Below are 15323 nucleotides of genomic sequence, written 5' to 3'. Positions count from 1 at the left end.
GGAGATCCCGACCTCCCCAAGGAGTTCTGCCAAGAGACATCAAGGCTTCTTAGCTCACTGCCATGCTTCAGTAGTGTAGTTGGAAGCTCCGTGTTAGAGGGAGCATTTGAGAAATGTTCAGGAGCTGAAGATGTGTCTGTCCCACTTGGCAGTAGCAGATGAGAGTCAAGCTCCCTTCAAGTTCTGCATAGTGAAGTCCTCCCTAGTGATGGAGTGTTGCATTACTGGCTGCCTTCCCACTGCCCATGCACAAAGTCATATTCCTGCACCCTGTTAGCCTTCTGAGTGGGCCATGGGCTGCATTCTGACATCTTTGTGTTCACACGGTGTCACCCTCAAGTACTGAGAGGCAAATCTGGCTGTGAAACAAATGTTTTATTAAAGTAAAATTAAAGTTTGGTGTTTTGAATACCCCCACTTTAACTTAACTATATATCCTGACATATGTCCATGTTAAGGTACAGCAATTCACAGCAGCCTTTCAATCCTGGTCTAGTATCTCATGATGGTCTGTGTGTTAATTGAAGCTTCAGTCCTCTACTGATGAATATTTCAATTTTCCAATGTTCATTCTATAAGCAGCATTACACTTGGCACCTCTGTCCTCTACCATTTGCCCCTTGACTTTTGCCCTTAACCTAGTTATTTCATGATAAATTCCTGGAAAGTGCATTTCCAGGCATGTTGTTGCTGCCTAAGGGTAGACTGAATTCTGGGTTATCTGTGACAAGCCCATTTACCTTCCCTTATGCCCATTGTAAAGTTGTGTGTGGTCTGTGGTTGGGGGTCATCAGCACTAGACCCAGACATTAGATCCTGGCCCTGCTTTCAGATGTTCCCAGGATGAATTGTGAAAGACACAAGTATGAAGACCTTCTTTCCATAAGACTATGGATATAAGAACAAGGAGACACTGCAGGGAAATCTGAGGGTATAGATCAGGTGGTGGGGGAGGAAAACCTTGACTGAGATGGGAGAAGGGAATTTTGTGAAGTGGGAAAGGGATGGTGCAGCAAAGAGAGAAACAGGTGCCTCAAAGTCCAATATACAAAGGCTATCACACTACGCACTCTGGCCCTGTGTGGGCCTGACATTCATTCCTCAGGACTGAAAGAAATGGAGGGCACGGACACTGGCCTTCTGGGAGCCCCAAGGTCAGGGAACATGCTACCGGCATCATGTGTTGGGTAGGAGGACAGGTGTCTGCTTCTCTGCAGCAGAAGCAATGGGGCCCTACATCCCCCACCAGGGCAGAGGCAGCAACTACTGTGCCTTGAATTCTTATGGCGGGGGGCAGCTCTCAGTTCTCCCAAAACCACACAGAGCCCTGGGCCCATTCCAGCCTTGGCCTGTGAACTTTCCTGTAGCCAACAGGGCCCAGGGTCCTAGCAGGGAAATGCCTGTGAAGAACTGGTCACAGAGGCAGAGGCTGTAACAGAATCTCCAGATCAATTTGCCTCCTATTCTGGACAGGCAGCATGCTCAGTCCTGAAAGTTCCAGAACCCTGAATCAACCAGCTGCATCATATCCATTTTAGGGCAAAAGGACAAAAGTCCCTAGAACTGACCCTTGACTGGGACTAAACTTCCTGGGAAGGGGACATTTGCAGTGACCAGAGGCCCTATCTGTATGGAGGCAGTAGGCCTCTCTTCACTCCTGTGCTTAGTCCCTGTGGGGAGGGCCACCCTCAGCATCCTGACAACCAACTTCTCCTTTTCCCTTTATGGCTTTGTCTCAGGTCTCCCTGAGAAGAGATGTGTGGACTGCCAGCCTGTTCTACCTTCACCCCTTTAAAGGGTCAAACTGGGTCCAATAGACACAGGTAAGAGGCCATAATCAGGTAGCATCCTCTTTTAGTCAGCTTTTTCACTGCTGTCACTAAATGACCCAACCAGAACAACTGTAGAGGAGGAAAAGTTTATTTGAGGGCTCATGGTTTCAGAGGTCTTAGTTCATATAAGGCTGGCTCCATTCCTTGGGGCTTGAGGTGAGGCAGAACATCATGGTAGCAGAGGGAAGCAGCTTCCATAATCAGGAAGGAGAGAGAGAGAGAGGAGAGAGAGAGAACGGAGAGAGAGAGGAAAGAGAGGAGAGAGAAGAGAGGGGAGAGAGGGGAGATAAGAGAGGAGAGAGGGGAGATAAGAGAGGGGAGAGGGGAAAGGGGAGAGGGAAGAGGAGAGAGAGAGAGAGACTCCACTCTCCAGACACAAAATATATACCCCATAGCCATGCCCCAATGAACCACTCCCTCCAGTCACACCCACCTGCCTCCACTTAACACTTAATTAATCCCATCAGGGATTAATTCACTGATTAGGTGAAGACTCACACAACCCAGTCATTTCTCCTCTGAACCTTCTTGCATTGATTCACACGTGAACTTTTGGGGGATACCTCACATCCCTTCCTGAGACAATTCTGTACTGATATTAAAAGGAGCATCTTGGCTATTCCAAATCGTGGATGACTGGGAGTGGGGATTTGTACAGTCTTGAGCTTTCTGGGCTCCAAGAACAATAAGGTGGATGCTCAGTGACCAGCTTCAGGGAGGTCAATCTTTTACCTCCCTTTGTCCTCATCCTCCACTGGCCCCACAAGGTGGAGGATGATGCCAGAGATCCCAAACAGTCAGGTAGGACAGAAAGTCACTACCTGGCAGTAGCCAGGGCCTGTGAAGGTCTCTGCTTCCTCCCAGTCCCTCGTGTGGTGTGAGCTGTCATCTGCAGAGAGTGGGGGATAGAGCAGAGCTTGCCTCTATCATTCTCCTAGAGCTGCCCTAACAAATTTCCATAAACGGGGAGACTTAAAGCTGCAGAAATGTATTAGCTCACAGTTCTAAAGTCCAGAGTTCTGGAATAAAAATGTTGAAAGGACCACACTCTGGGGGTGTCAGGGAAGTGTCTGTTTTCAGGCCTGGTTCCAGCTCCTGTAGTTTCTCAGCTGTGGCAGCATAGTTCCAATTTCTGCAGAACATTTTCTCTATATGTTTCTGTTTCTGAATCCTTTTTTAAGGACACAGGCTATATAGACTTTCCTGTACTTGAAAATTTAAGTTTATGAAGATCTTCAGTGACTTTTGGGGTAAGTCATAAAATTTATGTCTATGTTCATTTTTTTCCCATATGTGTTCCAATGGTTCAAGTTTTTCATAATTGTTCTGTAGTCATTTTTGCAACAGATTTTTTTCCCCATTAAATTGCCTTTGTCCCTTTGACAAAAAAAAATCAGTGGACTATATTTATATGGGTTTATTTTGGGGCTCTTTATTCTGTTCCATTTTTCCATTTGTCTATTCCTTCCCCAATAGCATACTTTTTTTTCTTCTGTAACTTTATAAGTGTTTGAAACTATGATGGGCTGACAGAACTGACTCCATGAGAATGTTCTAGGCCAGACTCTAAGGGAAGTGACTAAACAGACTCCCTGAGACTCCATGTTATGTAGGGAATAAGCTTCTCCCATGGGAACACCCTGCCCCTGTACCCATCATCAGTTACTTAATGTGACATGTTTAACAATACAGAATGACAATTCCTATGTAAAGAAACATTGCTCTCTTTTGATTCCTATTGCTCCTAAACAATGTACCTGTCAACAGTGACTGTGTGGATGTTAGCAACCATTCTTTAGTTTGTACCTAGGTAAGGGTCATTTTGACCCACTTCCCCCTCTGTCGATGATCTCATGATGTTAATGTGTAATTTCAAATCATAGCAACAGACACTTATGATTGATGTGATTTTTGGTATAAGAACCCCTACAACCCTATGGTCGGGACTTTTCTCCCAATAGCCATTTTTTGGGGCATTGTGTGAGACAGTCAGCCAGCCGGCTTAATAAAGACTCTCAAATTTGGACTTCTCAGTGGTGATCGGTCTGTTCTTAAGTTGTGCCCCATAACAGAAACCATAGTGTAGGTCCTTTAACTTTCCTTCTTCAGACTCATGCCATTTGCTCTAAGTTTGGGATTTGTTGGTATCTTTGGTGGGAATTTGACTGTGATTTTGATGTATTCATAGGTCAATTTAGAAAGAATTATCTTCACAATAATGATTTTACTGTTCCTGAAAAAGGGATATCTCTGCATTTATTCATATTTCTTTTGATTTCTCTAAGCCATGTTTCATAGTTTTCTGAATATATATTTGTGCATATTTTGGTACATTTATACTTCAGTACTTCAGTTTTTGAATGCTATTGTACAAAGTGATTTTTAAATTTTGAATTCCAATTATTCTTTTTTTTCTATTGCAAAGTGGCAACATTTATATATTCCTACAGGTTTTTACACAAACATTATGAATATTCATGTTTCCCCATATACATATTCATTAGCTAACCCTAACCTAGCCCCACTCAAAATTGCCTTCAGCACTAATTCTACCCTACACTGTTAGCTAATTTTGACTGAAGCAATATAGGATTAGATGAAATCTTGGGTATTTTGGCTTATATTCTTGAAGTTTCATGTGTATAATCATTAAGATATTCATGGATAGGCATATATATCATTAACATATGCATTCATGATATCTAAAACATTGTATTCATATGACTGGTTTTATACTATTCTCCATTGCTGAAGAACACAGAATTAACTTTCATATATGTTTTCATGCATGTATACTTATGGTCATTCATATTTCCTATTTTGTATATTTTTTTCTCTAACCCTAACCCTAGCTCCACCCAAAATTACCATCAGCCCAAATCATAACCCACTTCATTAACTAAATTGATGTGAAGCCATACATAATTAGTTGAAAGTATTTGAAGGTTGTGACTTTCATTTTTTTTTATTAAAATCTTTTTTATTTTTACAGACTGCATTTTGATTCATTGTACACAAATGGGGTACAACTTTTCATTTCTATGGTTGTATACAATGTAGATTCACACCGTTCATGTATTCATATATATACATGGGGTAATGCTGTTTAATTCTACTATCTTTCTGTCCTCTACCCCCTTCCACCTCATTTTCCTCTACACCATCCGAAGTTCCTTTATTCTTCTCTTCCCTCCACCCCCCCCCCATTATATGTTGTCATGCACTTATCAGAGAAAACATTTGGCCTTTGGTTTTTTGGACTTGGCCTATTTCACTTAGCATGATATTTTCCAACTTTATCCATTTCCAGCAAATGACATAATTCTATTCTTCTTTATAGCTGAGTAATATTCCATTGCATATATATACCACAGTTTCTTCGTCTGTTCATCAGTTGAAGGGCATCTAGGTTAGTTCCACAATGTAGCTATTGTGAATTGAGCTGCTATGAACATTGATGTGGCTGCATCACTGTAGTATGCTGATTTTAAGTCCTTTGGGTATAAACCGAGGAGTGGGATAGCTAGGTCAAATGATGGGTCCATTCCAATGTTTCTGAGGAATCTCCATACTGCTTTCCAGAGTGGCTGCACCAATTTGCAACTCCACCAGCAATGTATGAGTGAGCCTTTTTCCCCATATCCACACCAACACTTATTATTGCTTGTGTTCTTGATAATAGCCATTCTAATTGGAGTTAGATGAAATCTTAGGGTGGTTTTAAATTGCATTTCTCTAATTACCAGGGGTGATGAGCACTTTTTCATATATTTGTTGATCACCTGTATATCTTCTTCTGTGAAGTATCTGCCTATTTCCTTAGCCCATTTATTGATTGGGTTCTTTGTATTTTGGGTGTAAAGTTTTTAAGTTCTTTATAAACTTTGGAGATGAGTGCTTTGTCTGAAGTGTGTGTGGAAAAGATTTTCTCCCACTTTGTAGGCTCTCTTTTCACATTATTGATTGTTTCCTGTGCTGAGAAAAAACTTTTTAGTTTGAATCTATCCCATTTATTGATTCTTGCTTTTATTTCTTGTGCTATGGGGGTCTTGTTAAGGAAGTCTGGTCCTAAGCCAACATGATGGAGATTCGGGCCTATTTTTCTTCTTTTTGGTGAAAGGTCTCAGGTCTAATTCCTAGATCTTTGATCCATTTTGAGTTGAGTTTTGTACAGGGTGAGAGATAGGGGTTTAATTTCATTTTACTGCATATGGATTTCCAGTTTTTCCAGCACCATTTGTCAAAGAGGCTATCTTTTCTCTATTGTAAGTTTTTGGCACCCTTATCTAGTATGAGGTTACTTTACTTATGTGGGTATGTCTCCATGTCTTCTATCCTGTACCATTGATCTTCCTGTCTATTTTGGTGCCAATACCATGCCATTTTGTTACTATTGCTCTATAGTAGAGTTTAAGGTCTGGTACTGTGATACCTCCCACATCACTCTTCCTGCCTAGGATTGCTTTGGCTTTTCTGGGTCTTTTGTTCTTCCAGATGAATTTCTTTATTGCTTTTTCTGTTTCTATGAGAAATGTCATAGGGATTTTAATTGGAATTGCATTAAATCCGTATAATGCCTTTGGAAGTATGGACATTTTGATAATATTAATTCTGCCTATCCAAGAACATAGGACATCTTTCCATCTTCTAAGGTCGTCTTCAATTTCTTTCTTTAATGTTCTGTAGTCTTCATTGTAGAGATCTTTTACATCTTTGGTTATACTGATTCCCAAATATCTTATTTTTTTGAGGCTATAGCGAATGGAGTTATTTTCCTCATTTCCCTCTCAGATGTTTCATCGCTTATGTATAAAAATGCTTTAGATTTATGCGTGTTGATTTTATATCCTGCTATTTTGCTGAATTCATTTATGAGGTCTAGAAGTTTTCTGGTGGAGTTTTTTGGATCCTCTAAATATAGAATCATGTCATCCACAAATAGTGACAGCTTGAGTTCCTCCTTTCCTATTCATATCCCTTTAATTTCTTTAGCCTGTCTAATTGCTCTGGCTAGTATTTCAAGGATGATGTTGAATAGAAGTGGTAAAAGAGGGCATCCCTGTCTTGTTTCAGTTTTTAGGTTGAATGGTTTCAGTTTTTCTCCATTAAGAATGATGTTGGCCATGGGCTTAGCATAAATAGCATTTACAATGTTGAGGTATGTTCCTACTATCCCTATTTTTTCTAGTGTTTTAAGCATGAAGGGATGCTGTATTTTGTCGAATGCTTTTTCAGCATCAGTTGAAATAACCATATGATTCTTATCCTTAAGCCTATTGATATGATGAATTACATTTATTGATTTATCGATGTTGAACTAACCTGCATTCCCAGGATGAACCCCACATGATTGTGGTGCGCTATCTTATTAATATGTTTTTGGATACGGTTTGCCAGGATTTTGTTAAGGATTTTTTGCATCTATATTCATCAAAGATATTGGTCTAAAATTTTCTTTTCTTGATGTGTCTTTGTCTGGTTTGGGTATGAGGATGATATTAGCTTCACAGAATGAGTTTGGTAGGGTTCCCTCTTTTTCTATTTCCTGGAATACTTTGAGAAGTATTGGAATGAGTTCTTCTTTGAAGGCCTTGTAGAACTTGGCTGAGAATCTGTTTGGTCGTGGGCTTTTCTTGGTTGGTAGGCTTTCGATGGCTTCTTCTATTTCATTGCTTGAAATTGATCTGTTTAAATTGCATATGCCCTCCTGGTTCAGTTTGGGAGGAGCATATGTCTCTAGAAATTTGTTGACACTGTTCTGTTGGAGTAGAGGATCCAACACTTGACACGGTTCTGTTGAAAGATAATCCTCCCTCTTGGGGGCCATAGGCATGGCATGTCTCCATGTGCAGTTACTTTTAATACTAATAATCAGTGTATCCTTAGATTCAGATTATAGAGAATACTGGGGAGATTTCATGGTGCTGGGGCACAAAATAATATACAATAAAGTTTAATATTAATACTGAGATGAAATTATAAATAAGCAATTATGATTTGCTCAAATTTATAAGGAACCTGTGATTTCTTTTAGTTTCAAATTCTCTAAAAGTTATATATAGGTATATGAGAGTGTATTCCTCTGAGCTTTGATGTGGTGTTTGGTCTTCATTGCTTTCTTAGTGTTTATGAATAAGTTTACAGATATTTTTCCCACTTAATAAAAAATAGGTTTATCTTAAGTACAATTTGTATTCTTCCTATGTCTAGTTAGAGTTTTAGTCCATCACTGAGTACATGAAATAGAATAAATATTAACTATAACCTGATTCCTCTATTCTGTTAGTAATAACAAAAACTTTCCACTGTTAATAACTAACATTAGAGTTCTTAGAAAGGGTAACTTCTTTGTGTGTGTGTGTGTGTGTGTGTGTGTGTGTGTGTGTGTGTGTGTGGTGCTGGGGATTGAACCCAGGGCCTTGTGCTTGTAAGACAAGCACTCTACCAACTGAGCTATATCCCCAGCCCCAGAAAGGGTAACTTCTATAGAAACTTAATGATGTATTCTTTCTGGGAAATTAAAACTAAATGGAGCCTGGTGCACTCTACCTTGCTGGGAACTGTTTTTTTTTTTTTTTATTATTTAACCTACCATACAGTAAGAATATGTTTCTTAAATAAGATCATTAATTATACTCCTGAAGATTTTTTACTTAACATTTCCTTGTATTAACCATGAAATGATGTAATCAATACCAAAGAAAAAAACATATAAAAAGACTCTGAACAATAAAGATTCAGACTCAGCCTCAGAACACTTGGTGTCTCTGTTTGCTGTTTCTCCACCACACCGATGCCTCCCATTCACCTTGGACCCCTGACTGCTGCTAGGGCTGGACCCTGGCATTTTGCTGTTATTCTGTTCTTCTTTTTCTAGGGCTTTGAGCTGTAATGTTAGGTCATTTAATTGTTGACTTTTCATTCTTTTCTGGAATGCACTCCATGCAATGAATTTTCCTCTTAGTACCGCCTTCATAGTGTCCCAGAGATTTTGATATGTTGTATCGTCGTTCTCATTGACCTCTAAGAATTTTTTTTATCTCCCCCCTGATGTTTTCTGTGATCCATGTTTCATTCAATAGCATATTATTTAGTCTCCAGGTGTTGGAGTAATTTCTGTTTTTGTATTTTGTCATTGATTTCTAATTTCATTACATTATGATCTGATAGGACACAAGGTAGAGTTTTTTTTACATTTCCTAAGGGCTGCTTTACGGCACAAGATATGGTCTATTTTTGAGAAGGTTCCATGTGTTGCTGAGAAGAAAGTGTATTTGCTCGTTGATGGGTGGAATATTCTATATATGTCTATTAAGTCTAGGTTATTGATGGTGTTATTGAGTTCTATGGTTTCTTTGTTTAGTTTTTGTTTGGAAGATCTAGTCAGTGGTGACAGTGGTGTGTTAAAGTCGCCCAGAATTATTGTGTTGTGGTCTATGTGATTCCTGGAATTGAGAAGGATTTGTTTGATGTACATGGATACACTGTTGTTTGGGGCATAAATATATATGATCATTATTCCCTTAAGCAGTATGAAATGTCCTTATTTATCCCTCCTAACTTTGGCTTGAAGTCCAATTTATCTGAAATGAGGATGGAAACCCCCGCTTTTTTACTGAGTCCATGTGTGTGGTAGGTTTTTTCCCCCTCCTTTCACCTTTACTCTGTGGATGTCTTTTTCTATGAGATGAGTCTCTTGCAGGCAGCATATTGTTGGGTCTTTCTTTTTAATCCATTCTGCCAGTCTATGTCTTTTGATTGATGAGTTTAGGCCATTAACGTTCAGGGTTATTATTGAGATATGATTTGTATTCCTAGTCATTTGGCTTATTTTTGGTTTTTTAGTTGGCTTGGTTTCTCCTTTGAGTGGTTTTTCTCTAAGGTAGTTCCTCCCTTTGCTGACCTCCATTGTTGTTTTTCATTTCCTCCTCATGGAATATTTTGTTGAGAACATTCTGTAGCTCAGGCTTTCTATTTGTAAATTCTTTTAACTTGTTTATCATGGAAGGATTTTATGTCATCTTCAAATCTGAAGGTTAGTTTTGCTGGGTATAGGATTCTTGTTTGGCAACCATGTTCTTTCAGAGCTTGAAATATGTTGTTCCAGGCCCTTCTAGCTTTTAGAGTCTGGGTTGAGAAGTCTGCTGCTATCCGTATTGGTCTCCCTCTACATGTAATCTGATGCTTTTCTCTCGCGGCCTTCAAAATCCTATCTTTATTTTGTATGTTAGGCATTTTCATTATAATGTGCCTTGGTGTGGATCTGTTGTGATTCTGTGCATTTGGTGTTCTGTAAGCCTCTTGTATTTGATTTTCCATTTCATTCTTCAGGCTTGGGAAATTTTCTAATAGTATTTCATTGAATAGGTTGTTCATTCCTTTGGTGTGTATCTGTGTGCCTTCCTCAATCCTGATAATTCTTAAATTTGGTCTTTTCATGATGTCCCATAGTTCTTGGAGAATCTGTTCATGATTTCTTATCATCTTCTCTGGGCAACTTTATTTTCAAGATTAAATATTTTGTCTTCATTGTCTGAGGTTCTGTCTTCCAAGTGGTCTAATCTATTGGTGATGTTTTCCATTGAGTTTTTTATTTGGCTTATTGTTTCCTTCATTTCAAGAATTTCCATTTTTTTTTGAGAATCTCTGTCTCTTTTTGAAATAATTTTTGCTTCCTGCATTTGCTCTTTCAACTGCTTATTGGTATGATCATTCATTGCCTGCATTTGCTCTCTTATCTTATCCTTTGCTTCACGAATCATCTTAATTATGTATAATCTGAAGTCCTTTTCTGACTTTTCTTCTAATGTACTGTTTTGGATTCTATTAATATAGAATCTAGATTTGTTTGGATCATTTTCTTCCTTTGTTTTTTCATGTTATTCATGTATCTTCCCCTCTAGCAGTGCAGATCTGGGGTATTGCAGTTTCCCCCATAGGCTTATAGTGCCTTTATAGGTTTCCAAAACCTTTTCTGACAATAAGCTTAAAGTCTCCAGCAGGCGTCTCAGGATGGGATTTGTCCCACCTAAAGATCAGAGCTATGGCTTCCAGGATTATACAAGATGGTCGCTCTGGCTTCCAAATGTGTTGGCAAATGAGAGTGCAGCTCAGGGTATAGGCATGGTTGGCTGGAGGTCCTGGAGGTAGGGTGCAGTTGGTCAGGCAGGGGTCCTGGAGGTGGAGTGCAATCAGTCATTCTGGGGGTCCTGGTGATAGGGCACAGTCAGTCAATCTGGAGGTCCTGGTGGCATGGAGCAGTCAGTTGATGTGTGGGCCCTGGAGGCAGAGAGTGACTGGTTGGGCTGAGGGATCCTGGAGATGGCACTCAGTCAGTCTGGCCAGGGGTCCTACGGGGCCTGACTGTTGTCTCAAATGGCAACAGCCATGTGTAAGCAAACCTGCAGGTACTGTAACAATGAACTTCCAGGCAACAGCAGGCAGCTGGTGCTCCACTTTCAGTCTGCAGTCAGTTTGCTGACTGCCATTGTACAATCAGGAGGTAAACCTCGGGTGGTGGTTGATGGGTAGGTGAAAGGCAGGTGATGGACAAGGTGAAGGCAAGAGGCAGGCAAATGGTGGATGATAGGTGCCTGACAGTGAGAAATCTGCACTCAGAGGTGTGGATGTGCTGGCAGACTGCAGGTGATCGCAGTAGACAAATGGGGGTAAACAGCAGGGGATCGATAAGCAGCAAAAACTCCCTCACCAAGAAACAGATCTCCTCTGCTTGAAACCTGAGTTACAGAGGGACAAGGAATGCAACCTCCCTCTAGTCTGTCATCTTGGATCTTCCTATTGGAATTTTGTAAGCCTGATTTGAAGTGGACAAATTCCTAGAAGTGGACAAATTATGGACAAAGCAAGATATACAATGTATTTTACTTCAGCTTCTTTAAAAATGCAAGTAATTTAGTCTTTCATGATACTAAAAATAGTTTGTGTAGATCAGCATAAAATTTGTTAATACACAACACTTCTGAATTACTTTTGTTTAAAATTATAAATAAATTTAGGTAGCAATGAAAGGGGAACAAGAGTAAAAAATAACTTTGAAAAATAGATTAGCATTATGTTACCAGGGTTATCATTACAAGTAAGAATACATTTTAAATATTATTTTATTAGAGTTTATAGTGATACATGGTAGTTGGGTTCATCACAACAAAATTGTACATGCAAGGAATTCCAATTCATTTCATGATCCTCTCTTTTCCTCCTGTCCTACCTCTCCTCCTCCATTCTCCTACCTCTGTTCTCCTAGATTTCCTTTCACTTTTCTATTTATTTATATTTGATTGTTTTTACTTATACATAAAGGTGCAATTTCCTGTGTCTATATTTATATGTGCAAATAACATGATTTTTAAAGAATTTAGTTTTTATTGCCTCCCCTTTCCCATTCCCATTTTGCCTCTCAAACTCCTTCTACACTAATGATCTTCCCAATATCTTTTGATATTCTCTCCTTCCCTCTTCTTTTTCATTATTTTACTCTAGCTTACATATATGAGATAAACATTTGATCTTTGAGTTTCTTAGTTTAATTTATTTCACTTAGCATGATGTTAATCATTTCTACCCATTTACCAGAAAATGTCTTAATTTATTCTTCTTTATGGCTGAGTTAAACTCCATTTTATATATCTGCATGACAATTTCTTAATCCTTTCATCTCTTGACAGGCATCTGGGTTGATTTCATAATTTAGCAATTGTGAATTATGTTATTAAGAACACTTATGTGACTGTATTACTCTACTAAGCAAATTTTATTTTAGTTATTTGGGGAAAATACCAAAGCACAGAATAGCTTGTTCATATGGTGGTTCCATTCCTAGTTTTTAAGGAATTTCCAAACTGTTTTCAAGAGTGGTTGTACTGGTTTGCAGTCCCATCAGCAAAGTACAACTATTCCTTTTCCCTCACATCATCACCAGCACATATTATTGTTTGTATCCTTGATCATTGCTATTCTGTCTGGAATAAGATTGAATGTTAGTGTAGTTTTGATTTGCTTTACCATAATCGCTAGAGATGTAGAAGAGTTTTTTATATATTTGTTGCACATTTGTGTTTCTTTTGAGAAATGTCTAGTTATTTTGCCCATTTATTGATTGGTTTTTTTATAAGTGTTTTTGAGTTAGTTATTTCTGCTTTTTAATCCCCTATCAGTGGAAGAGCTGGCAAAGATTTTCTCCAGTTCTGTAGGAAGAATTTATTTTTGTATTCAGCTTTCTAACATCTAAGATAAATATCTTTCATCTTATGATATGAGAAGACACAGGGACCAGTTAAGGAAAAAGCAACAAGTTTACTCAGAGTCTTTTTTTCATTCAGAGCCCATTATCTTTGTGACCCTTTTGGAGCAGGAATGTCTGATATTGCAATGTATCTTGGATTCTGATCCATAAATAGAAGAAAATCAAGAGGTGTTGTATAACATGGAGGAACTTGTAAAGCTCTCAGAACTATATCCCTGCAACTTGAATTCTTCACTTGTGAATATTTGCTGCAAAAAAATCAATGCCAAATAGTTGTTATGCAACGGTAAAGCTATTTCTGTAATACTGGAGATGCAATGCAGAGTTTTGTAAAATTTCTCTAACAGAGAAACAAGGAATCTTTCTAATGACGCTTGGTATTTCTGGAAAAGTGTAGACATTCTTCAGAATATCATTGATAACACTCTGCTTGTGAGTTGAAAATTTGGCTCTTTAATTAAATATAATACTTAAATTATTTATACTAATATGTTTTAGAGAATGGGCCTACTGAGATGAAAGACACAGTTCATGTCCTCAAGAAGCTCTTGGTTTGGATTGGGTAGGGGTTACATAAATCCAAGTTACCATGATGAATGCTGTGATAGAGGCAAAGATCCATGGAAAGGGTAAATGTTTGAAGCAAATTTGGAAATGACTGGAGTTCATGTGGCCACACTAGGCAGAGGAGAGGTATTTCAAAGTAAAAGAGCAGCACATGTGGAAGAAGAGTGGGATGAGAAGGGAGAAGCTCCTCTTAATTTACATTGTACATTATATGCTTATGTTCATACAGTATTTTGTAAGATTAAGTTCAATTGAGAAGTAGTAATTTTGTGAATAAATTATTTTTGTTGCTTTTCAGCATGGCCAAACACCACTTTTATTTGCCATAAAGAAAAACAAATGGAAGATGATAGAATTTTTTATAGAGAATAAAGCAAACGTACATGCTGTTGATGATAAGGGAAGGTGCAGTAGTTTATTTTTTTATAGTTTAATATTATAGTAACAATCACTCAAGTCAAAAATATTAAATTAATGGGAATGGCATAATCATTAGAATAGAGTGCAATATATGAACATAAACTACAATTAGGTAGAAAAACAGTTATTAAAACTGAGCAAAACAAATAATAATGCTCTAATGATTATTGGCTGGTGTTTGTTACTTGATTTTGTTGATCCCATAATCTTGTGATAGGTAAAGTTTTCCTATCAGTTTTATTAAATATGGACTTTGAGTTTGATTTTTTATTCACATTGGACTCTTGAAACTTTCTATTATATTTTAACTTCTTCTGGTATAGTTTTCTTTTGGAAATGCTGTGTTGAGCATAGATGTTAAAAATAATTGTATCTTTTGGATGTCTGTTCGCTTTAAATTGCTTTCCTTATAGAATATTGATTTTCCTGAGAGATTATTCCTGAGTGTTAATTGCTATTAGATAGATGCTGTACATTTCTAATGCATTTTGATGACTGAATTTTTAATTGGTCTGAGCAGAGGAAAGAAAATAGCTTTAAAGAGAAAATATTTCCTTTAATGAAGATAAGATATAGATGGGTGATAAAGAGAAAACTTTTTAAATATAGAACCATGTCATCTTCAAACAGTGCTAGTTTTAGCTCTTCCTATTCTATTCATATTCCTTTAATTACATTCCTTTGCTAAGTTGCTTTACCTTGAGATTCATTGACCTGATTTGTTCAGCTATCTTTCATGTTTCAGTAATTAATTTGGTCTACTGGTGTTAATTTTATTCTATTATGATCTGATAGATTGCAGATATTATCTGATAGGTTGCATTTACTACTTGCTAAGAGTTTCTTTGTGTACTAAGAGAATAGAAGTAGTGAAAGTTGGCATCCCTGTCTCATTCCAGTTTTAGAAGGAACAATTTATGTTTTCTCCATTTAGAATTATGTTGGCCTTGGGTTTGTCATATATAGCTTTTACAATGTTGAGGTATGATTCTTTCATTCCTGTTTTCTCTAGTGTTTTAAGCATGAATGGATGCTGTATTTTGTCAAAAATAGATGTTGTGTCTATTTGGATGCTCATGTGTTCTCATTTTTATGTCTATTTGTGTGATGAATAACACTGATTTCCATATGTTGTATCAACATTGCATCCCTGGGATAAAACCCCTTGGTCCAGCGCCATTGCTGCAGGGGATTGTGGGAACCTCCACATCCCACTCACTGGGAAAGAGGTACCTCTCCTT

The sequence above is a fragment of the Sciurus vulgaris genome (genome assembly GCF_902686455.1).
Source record: "Sciurus vulgaris genome assembly, chromosome: X".
NCBI lineage: Eukaryota > Metazoa > Chordata > Mammalia > Rodentia > Sciuridae > Sciurus > Sciurus vulgaris.
The sequence above is the reverse complement of the archived record's forward strand: the minus strand, read 5'-3'. Positions refer to the sequence as shown.